The sequence below is a fragment of the Rhinoderma darwinii genome, unplaced genomic scaffold (assembly GCF_050947455.1).
Source record: "Rhinoderma darwinii isolate aRhiDar2 unplaced genomic scaffold, aRhiDar2.hap1 Scaffold_140, whole genome shotgun sequence".
Taxonomy (NCBI): domain Eukaryota; kingdom Metazoa; phylum Chordata; class Amphibia; order Anura; family Rhinodermatidae; genus Rhinoderma; species Rhinoderma darwinii.
In genome coordinates this window covers 2,804,455-2,815,066 of record NW_027461968.1, presented here as the reverse complement: position 1 = coordinate 2,815,066, position 10,612 = coordinate 2,804,455, and positions in this window count along the sequence as shown.

Genomic DNA, 10,612 nt, shown 5'->3' with positions numbered 1-10,612 from the left:
CAGTGCCAGCCACAGTGCTCCCATAACAGTGCCAGCCACAGTGCTCCCATAACAGTGCCAGCCACAGTGCTCCCATAACAGTGCCAGCCACATTGCTCCCATAACAGTGCCAGCCACAGTGCTCCCATAACAGTGCCAGCCAGTGCTCCCATAACAGTGCCAACCAGTGCTCCCATAACAGTGCCAACCAGTGCTCCCATAACAGTGCCAACCAGTACTCCCATAACCGTGCCAACCAGTGCTCCCATAACAGTGCCATCCAGTCCTCCCATAACAGTGCCAGCCACAGTGCTCCCATAAAAGTGCCAGCCACAGTGCTCCCATAACAGTGCCAGCCACAGTGCTCCCATAACAGTGCCAGCCACAGTGCTCCCATAACACTGCCAGCCACAGTGCTCCCATAACAGTGCCAGCCACAGTGCTCCCATAACAGTGCCAGCCAGTGCTCCCATAACAGTGCCATCCAGTGCTCCCATAACAGTGCCAACCAGTGCTCCCATAACAGTGCCAACCAGTGTTCCCATAACAGTGCCAACCAGTACTCCCATAACAGTGCCAGCTACAGTGCTCCCATAACAGTGCCATCCAGTGCTCCCTTAACAGTACCAGCCACAGTGCTCCCATAACGGTGCCAGCCACAGTGCTCCCATAACGGTGCCAGCCACAGTGCTCCCATAACGGTGCCAGCCACAGTGCTCCCATAACGGTGCCAGCCACAGTGCTCCCATAACGGTGCCAGCCACAGTGCTCCCATAACGGTGCCAGCCACAGTGCTCCCATAACGGTGCCAGCCACAGTGCTCCCATAACGGTGCCAGCCACAGTGCTCCCATAACGGTGCCAGCCACAGTGCTCCCATAACTGTGCCAGCCACAGTGCTCCCATAACGGTGCCAGCCACAGTGCTCCCATAACGGTGCCAGCCACAGTGCTCCCATAACGGTGCCAGCCACAGTGCTCCCATAACGGTGCCAGCCACAGTGCTCCCATAACGGTGCCAGCCACAGTGCTCCCATAACGGTGCCAGCCACAGTGCTCCCATAACGGTGCCAGCCAGTGCTCCCATAACGGTGCCAACCAGTGCTCCCATAACAGTGCCAACCAGTGCTCCCATAACAATGCCAACCAGTGCTCCCATAACAGTGCCAACCAGTGCTCCCATAACAGTGCCAGCTACAGTGCTCCCATAACAGTGCCAGCCACAGTGCTCCCATAACAGTGCCAGCCACAGTGCTCCCATAAAAGTGCCAGCCACAGTGCTCCCATAACAGTGCCAGCCACAGTGCTCCCATAACAGTGCCAGCCACAGTGCTCCCATAACAGTGCCAGCCACAGTGCTCCCATAACAATGCCAGCCACAGTGCTCCCATAACGGTGCCAGCCACAGTGCTCCCATAACGGTGCCAGCCACAGTGCTCCCATAACGGTGCCAGCCGCAGTGCTCCCATAACGGTGCCAGCCACAGTGCTCCCATAACGGTGCCAGCCACAGTGCTCCCATAACGGTGCCAGCCACAGTGCTCCCATAACGGTGCCAGCCACAGTGCTCCCATAACGGTGCCAGCCACAGTGCTCCCATAACACTGCCAGCCACAGTGCTCCCATAACAGTGCCAGCCACAGTGCTCCCATAACGGTGCCAGCCACAGTGCTCCCATAACGGTGCCAGCCACAGTGCTCCCATAACGGTGCCAGCCACAGTGCTCCCATAACGGTGCCAGCCACAGTGCTCCCATAACGGTGCCAGCCACAGTGCTCCCATAACGGTGCCAGCCACAGTGCTCCCATAACGGTGCCAGCCACAGTGCTCCCATAACACTGCCAGCCACAGTGCTCCCATATCAGTGCCAGCCACAGTGCTCCCATAACAGTGCCAGCCACAGTGCTCCCATAACAGTGCCAGCCACAGTGCTCCCATAACACTGCCAGCCACAGTGCTCCCATAACAGTGCCAGCCACAGTGCTCCCATAACAGTGCCAGCCAGTGCTCCCATAACAGTGCCATCCAGTGCTCCCATAACAGTGCCAACCAGTGCTCCCATAACAGTGCCAACCAGTGCTCCCATAACAGTGCCATCCAGTCCACCCATAACAGTTCCAGCCACAGTGCTCCCATAAAAGTGCCAGCCACAGTGCTCCCATAACAGTGCCAGCCACAGTGCTCCCATAACAGTGCCAGCCACAGTGCTCCCATAACAGTGCCAGCCACAGTGCTCCCATAACAGTGCCAGCCACAGTGCTCCCATAACAGTGCCAGCCACAGTGCTCCCATAACAGTGCCAGCCACAGTGCTCCCATAACAGTGCCAGCCAGTGCTCCCATAACAGTGCCATCCAGTGCTCCCATAACAGTGCCAACCAGTGCTCCCATAACAGTGCCAACCAGTGCTCCCATAACAGTGCCAACCAGTACTCCCATAACAGTGCCAACCAGTACTCCCATAACCGTGCCAACCAGTGCTCCCATAACAGTGCCATCCAGTCCACCCATAACAGTTCCAGCCACAGTGCTCCCATAAAAGTGCCAGCCACAGTGCTCCCATAACAGTGCCAGCCACAGTGCTCCCATAACGGTGCCAGCCACAGTGCTCCCATAACGGTGCCAGCCACAGTGCTCCCATAACGGTGCCAGCCACAGTGCTCCCATAACGGTGCCAGCCACAGTGCTCCCATAACGGTGCCAGCCACAGTGCTCCCATAACGGTGCCAGCCACAGTGCTCCCATAACGGTGCCAGCCACAGTGCTCCCATAACACTGCCAGCCACAGTGCTCCCATATCAGTGCCAGCCACAGTGCTCCCATAACAGTGCCAGCCACAGTGCTCCCATAACAGTGCCAGCCACAGTGCTCCCATAACACTGCCAGCCACAGTGCTCCCATAACAGTGCCAGCCACAGTGCTCCCATAACAGTGCCAGCCAGTGCTCCCATAACAGTGCCATCCAGTGCTCCCATAACAGTGCCAACCAGTGCTCCCATAACAGTGCCAACCAGTGCTCCCATAACAGTGCCATCCAGTCCACCCATAACAGTTCCAGCCACAGTGCTCCCATAAAAGTGCCAGCCACAGTGCTCCCATAACAGTGCCAGCCACAGTGCTCCCATAACAGTGCCAGCCACAGTGCTCCCATAACAGTGCCAGCCACAGTGCTCCCATAACAGTGCCAGCCACAGTGCTCCCATAACAGTGCCAGCCACAGTGCTCCCATAACAGTGCCAGCCACAGTGCTCCCATAACAGTGCCAGCCAGTGCTCCCATAACAGTGCCATCCAGTGCTCCCATAACAGTGCCAACCAGTGCTCCCATAACAGTGCCAACCAGTGCTCCCATAACAGTGCCAACCAGTACTCCCATAACAGTGCCAACCAGTACTCCCATAACCGTGCCAACCAGTGCTCCCATAACAGTGCCATCCAGTCCACCCATAACAGTTCCAGCCACAGTGCTCCCATAACAGTGCCAGCCACAGTGCTCCCATAACAGTGCCAGCCACAGTGCTCCCATAACAATGCCAGCCACAGTGCTCCCATAACGGTGCCAGCCACAGTGCTCCCATAACGGTGCCAGCCACAGTGCTCCCATAACGGTGCCAGCCGCAGTGCTCCCATAACGGTGCCAGCCGCAGTGCTCCCATAACGGTGCCAGCCACAGTGCTCCCATAACGGTGCCAGCCACAGTGCTCCCATAACGGTGCCAGCCACAGTGCTCCCATAACGGTGCCAGCCACAGTGCTCCCATAACACTGCCAGCCACAGTGCTCCCATAACGGTGCCAGCCACAGTGCTCCCATAACGGTGCCAGCCACAGTGCTCCCATAACGGTGCCAGCCACAGTGCTCCCATAACGGTGCCAGCCACAGTGCTCCCATAACGGTGCCAGCCACAGTGCTCCCATAACGGTGCCAGCCACAGTGCTCCCATAACGGTGCCAGCCACAGTGCTCCCATAACGGTGCCAGCCACAGTGCTCCCATAACACTGCCAGCCACAGTGCTCCCATAACAGTGCCAGCCACAGTGCTCCCATAACAGTGCCAGCCACAGTGCTCCCATAACAGTGCCAGCCACAGTGCTCCCATAACACTGCCAGCCACAGTTCTCCCATAACAGTGCCAGCCACAGTGCTCCCATAACAGTGCCAGCCAGTGCTCCCATAACAGTGCCATCCAGTGCTCCCATAACAGTGCCAACCAGTGCTCCATAACAGTGCCAACCAGTGCTCCCATAACAGTGCCATCCAGTCCACCCATAACAGTTCCAGCCACAGTGCTCCCATAAAAGTGCCAGCCACAGTGCTCCCATAACAGTGCCAGCCACAGTGCTCCCATAACAGTGCCAGCCACAGTGCTCCCATAACAGTGCCAGCCACAGTGCTCCCATAACAGTGCCAGCCACAGTGCTCCCATAACAGTGCCAGCCACAGTGCTCCCATAACAGTGCCAGCCACAGTGCTCCCATAACAGTGCCAGCCAGTGCTCCCATAACAGTGCCATCCAGTGCTCCCATAACAGTGCCAACCAGTGCTCCCATAACAGTGCCAACCAGTGCTCCCATAACAGTGCCAACCAGTACTCCCATAACAGTGCCAACCAGTACTCCCATAACCGTGCCAACCAGTGCTCCCATAACAGTGCCATCCAGTCCACCCATAACAGTTCCAGCCACAGTGCTCCCATAAAAGTGCCAGCCACAGTGCTCCCATAACAGTGCCAGCCACAGTGCTCCCATAACAGTGCCAGCCACAGTGCTCCCATAACAGTGCCAGCCACAGTGCTCCCATAACGGTGCCAGCCACAGTGCTCCCATAAAGGTGCCAGCCACAGTGCTCCCATAACGGTGCCAGCCACAGTGCTCCCATAACGGTGCCAGCCACAGTGCTCCCGTAACGGTGCCAGCCACAGTGCTCCCGTAACGGTGCCAGCCACAGTGCTCCCATAACGGTACCAGCCACAGTGCTCCCATAACGGTGCCAGCCACAGTGCTCCCATAACGGTGCCAGCCACAGTGCTCCCATAACACTGCCAGCCACAGTGCTCCCATAACAGTGCCAGCCAGTGCTCCCATAACAGTGCCATCCAGTGCTCCCATAACAGTGCCAACCAGTGCTCCCATAACAGTGCCAACCAGTGCTCCCATAACAGTGCCAACCAGTACTCCCATAACAGTGCCAGCTACAGTGCTCCCATAACAGTGCCATCCAGTGCTCCCTTAACAGTGCCAGCCACAGTGCTCCCATAACAGTGCCAGCCACAATGCTCCCATAACGGTGCCAGCCACAGTGCTCCCATAACAGTGCCAGCCACAGTGCTCCCATAACGGTGCCAGCCACAGTGCTCCCATAACGGTGCCAGCCACAGTGCTCCCATAACGGTGCCAGCCACAGTGCTCCCATAACGGTGCCAGCCACAGTGCTCCCATAACAGTGCCAGCCACAGTGCTCCCATAACGGTGCCAGCCACAGTGCTCCCATAACAGTGCCAGCCACAGTGCTCCCATAACAGTGCCAGCCAGTGCTCCCATAACAGTGCCATCCAGTGCTCCCATAACAGTGCCAACCAGTGCTCCCATAACAGTGCCAACCAGTGCTCCCATATCAGTGCCAGCCACAGTGCTCCCATAACAGTGCCAGCCACAGTGCTCCCATAACAGTGCCAGCCACAGTGCTCCCATAACAGTGCTAGCCACAGTGCTCCCATAACAGTGCCAGCCACAGTGCTCCCATAACAGTGCCAGCCACAGTGCTCCCATAACAGTGCCAGCCACAGTGCTCCCATAACAGTGCCAGCCACAAGGCTCCCATAACAGTGCCAGCCACAGTGCTCCCATAACAGTGCCAGCCACAGTGCTCCCATAACAGTGCCAGCCACAGTGCTCCCATAACAGTGCCAGCCACAGTGCTCCCATAACAGTGCCAGCCACAGTGCTCCCATAACAGTGCCAGCCAGTGCTCCCATAACAGTGCCAACCAGTGCTCCCATAACAGTGCCAACCAGTGCTCCCATAACAGTGCCAACCAGTACTCCCATAACCGTGCCAACCAGTGCTCCCATAACAGTGCCATCCAGTCCTCCCATAACAGTGCCAGCCACAGTGCTCCCATAAAAGTGCCAGCCACAGTGCTCCCATAACAGTGCCAGCCACAGTGCTCCCATAACAGTGCCAGCCACAGTGCTCCCATAACAGTGCCAGCCACAGTGCTCCCATAACAGTGCCAGCCACAGTGCTCCCATAACAGTGCCAGCCACAGTGCTCCCATAACAGTGCCAGCCACAGTGCTCCCATAACAGTGCCAGCCACAAGGCTCCCATAACAGTGCCAGCCACAGTGCTCCCATAACAGTGCCAGCCACAGTGCTCCCATAACAGTGCCAGCCACAGTGCTCCCATAACAGTGCCAGCCACAGTGCTCCCATAACAGTGCCAGCCACAGTGCTCCCATAACAGTGCCAGCCAGTGCTCCCATAACAGTGCCAACCAGTGCTCCCATAACAGTGCCAACCAGTGCTCCCATAACAGTGCCAACCAGTACTCCCATAACCGTGCCAACCAGTGCTCCCATAACAGTGCCATCCAGTCCTCCCATAACAGTGCCAGCCACAGTGCTCCCATAAAAGTGCCAGCCACAGTGCTCCCATAACAGTGCCAGCCACAGTGCTCCCATAACAGTGCCAGCCACAGTGCTCCCATAACACTGCCAGCCACAGTGCTCCCATAACAGTGCCAGCCACAGTGCTCCCATAACAGTGCCAGCCAGTGCTCCCATAACAGTGCCATCCAGTGCTCCCATAACAGTGCCAACCAGTGCTCCCATAACAGTGCCAACCAGTGCTCCCATAACAGTGCCAACCAGTACTCCCATAACAGTGCCAGCTACAGTGCTCCCATAACAGTGCCATCCAGTGCTCCCTTAACAGTACCAGCCACAGTGCTCCCATAACGGTGCCAGCCACAGTGCTCCCATAACGGTGCCAGCCACAGTGCTCCCATAACGGTGCCAGCCACAGTGCTCCCATAACGGTGCCAGCCACAGTGCTCCCATAACGGTGCCAGCCACAGTGCTCCCATAACGGTGCCAGCCACAGTGCTCCCATAACGGTGCCAGCCACAGTGCTCCCATAACGGTGCCAGCCACAGTGCTCCCATAACGGTGCCAGCCACAGTGCTCCCATAACTGTGCCAGCCACAGTGCTCCCATAACGGTGCCAGCCACAGTGCTCCCATAACGGTGCCAGCCACAGTGCTCCCATAACGGTGCCAGCCACAGTGCTCCCATAACGGTGCCAGCCACAGTGCTCCCATAACGGTGCCAGCCACAGTGCTCCCATAACGGTGCCAGCCACAGTGCTCCCATAACACTGCCAGCCACAGTGCTCCCATAACAGTGCCAGACACAGTGCTCCCATAACAGTGCCAGCCACAGTGCTCCCATAACAGTGCCAGCCACAGTGCTCCCATAACACTGCCAGCCACAGTGCTCCCATAACAGTGCCAGCCACAGTGCTCCCATAACAGTGCCAGCCAGTGCTCCCATAACAGTGCCATCCAGTGCTCCCATAACAGTGCCAACCAGTGCTCCCATAACAGTGCCAACCAGTGCTCCCATAACAGTGCCATCCAGTCCACCCATAACAGTTCCAGCCACAGTGCTCCCATAAAAGTGCCAGCCACAGTGCTCCCATAACAGTGCCAGCCACAGTGCTCCCATAACAGTGCCAGCCACAGTGCTCCCATAACAGTGCCAGCCACAGTGCTCCCATAACAGTGCCAGCCACAGTGCTCCCATAACAGTGCCAGCCACAGTGCTCCCATAAAAGTGCCAGCCACAGTGCTCCCATAACAGTGCCAGCCACAGTGCTCCCATAACAGTGCCAGCCAGTGCTCCCATAACAGTGCCATCCAGTGCTCCCATAACAGTGCCAACCAGTGCTCCCATAACAGTGCCAACCAGTGCTCCCATAACAGTGCCAACCAGTACTCCCATAACAGTGCCAACCAGTGCTCCCATAACCGTGCCAACCAGTGCTCCCATAACAGTGCCATCCAGTCCACCCATAACAGTTCCAGCCACAGTGCTCCCATAAAAGTGCCAGCCACAGTGCTCCCATAACAGTGCCAGCCACAGTGCTCCCATAACAGTGCCAGCCACAGTGCTCCCATAACAGTGCCAGCCACAGTGCTCCCATAACAGTGCCAGCCACAGTGCTCCCATAACGGTGCCAGCCACAGTGCTCCCATAACGGTGCCAGCCAAAGTGCTCCCATAACGGTGCCAGCCACAGTGCTCCCATAAAGGTGCCAGCCACAGTGCTCCCATAACGGTGCCAGCCACAGTGCTCCCATAACGGTGCCAGCCACAGTGCTCCCGTAACGGTGCCAGCCACAGTGCTCCCGTAACGGTGCCAGCCACAGTGCTCCCATAACGGTACCAGCCACAGTGCTCCCATAACGGTGCCAGCCACAGTGCTCCCATAACGGTGCCAGCCACAGTGCTCCCATAACACTGCCAGCCACAGTGCTCCCATAACAGTGCCAGCCAGTGCTCCCATAACAGTGCCATCCAGTGCTCCCATAACAGTGCCAACCAGTGCTCCCATAACAGTGCCAACCAGTGCTCCCATAACAGTGCCAACCAGTACTCCCATAACAGTGCCAGCTACAGTGCTCCCATAACAGTGCCATCCAGTGCTCCCTTAACAGTGCCAGCCACAGTGCTCCCATAACAGTGCCAGCCACAATGCTCCCATAACGGTGCCAGCCACAGTGCTCCCATAACGGTGCCAGCCACAGTGCTCCCATAACGGTGCCAGCCACAGTGCTCCCATAACGGTGCCAGCCACAGTGCTCCCATAACGGTGCCAGCCACAGTGCTCCCATAACGGTGCCAGCCACAGTGCTCCCATAACGGTGCCAGCCACAGTGCTCCCATAACGGTTCCAGCCACAGTGCTCCCATAACGGTGCCAGCCACAGTGCTCCCATAACAGTGCCAGCCAGTGCTCCCATAACAGTGCCATCCAGTGCTCCCATAACAGTGCCAACCAGTGCTCCCATATCAGTGCCAGCTACAGTGCTCCCATAACAGTGCCAGCTACAGTGCTCCCATAACAGTGCCAGCCACAGTGCTCCCATAACAGTGCCAGCCACAGTGCTCCCATAACAGTGCCAGCCACAGTGCTCCCATAACAGTGCCAGCCACAAGGCTCCCATAACAGTGCCAGCCACAGTGCTCCCATAACAGTGCCAGCCACAGTGCTCCCATAACAGTGCCAGCCACAGTGCTCCCATAACAGTGCCAGCCACAGTGCTCCCATAACAGTGCCAGCCACAGTGCTCCCATAACAGTGCCAGCCAGTGCTCCCATAACAGTGCCAACCAGTGCTCCCATAACAGTGCCAACCAGTGCTCCCATAACAGTGCCAACCAGTACTCCCATAACCGTGCCAACCAGTGCTCCCATAACAGTGCCATCCAGTCCTCCCATAACAGTGCCAGCCACAGTGCTCCCATAAAAGTGCCAGCCACAGTGCTCCCATAACAGTGCCAGCCACAGTGCTCCCATAACAGTGCCAGCCACAGTGCTCCCATAACACTGCCAGCCACAGTGCTCCCATAACAGTGCCAGCCACAGTGCTCCCATAACAGTGCTAGCCAGTGCTCCCATAACAGTGCCATCCAGTGCTCCCATAACAGTGCCAACCAGTGCTCCCATAACAGTGCCAACCAGTGCTCCCATAACAGTGCCAACCAGTACTCCCATAACAGTGCCAGCTACAGTGCTCCCATAACAGTGCCATCCAGTGCTCCCTTAACAGTACCAGCCACAGTGCTCCCATAACGGTGCCAGCCACAGTGCTCCCATAATGGTGCCAGCCACAGTGCTCCCATAACGGTGCCAGCCACAGTGCTCCCATAACGGTGCCAGCCACAGTGCTCCCATAACGGTGCCAGCCACAGTGCTCCCATAACGGTGCCAGCCACAGTGCTCCCATAACGGTGCCAGCCACAGTGCTCCCATAACGGTGCCAGCCACAGTGCTCCCATAACTGTGCCAGCCACAGTGCTCCCATAACGGTGCCAGCCACAGTGCTCCCATACCGGTGCCAGCCACAGTGCTCCCATAACGGTGCCAGCCACAGTGCTCCCATAACGGTGCCAGCCACAGTGCTCCCATAACGGTGCCAGCCGCAGTGCTCCCATAACGGTGCCAGCCGCAGTGCTCCCATAACGGTGCCAGCCAGTGCTCCCATAACGGTGCCAACCAGTGCTCCCATAACAGTGCCAACCAGTGCTCCCATAACAGTGCCAGCTACAGTGCTCCCATAACAGTGCCAGCCACAGTGCTCCCATAACAGTGCCAGCCACAGTGCTCCCATAAAAGTGCCAGCCACAGTGCTCCCATAACAGTGCCAGCCACAGTGCTCCCATAACGGTGCCAGCCACAGTGCTCCCATAACGGTGCCAGCCACAGTGCTCCCATAACGGTGCCAGCCACAGTGCTCCCATAACGGTGCCAGCCACAGTGCTCCCATAACGGTGCCAGCCACAGTGCTCCCATAACGGTGCCAGCCACAGTGCTCCCATAACGGTGCCAGCCACAGTGCTCCCATAACGGTGCCAGCCAC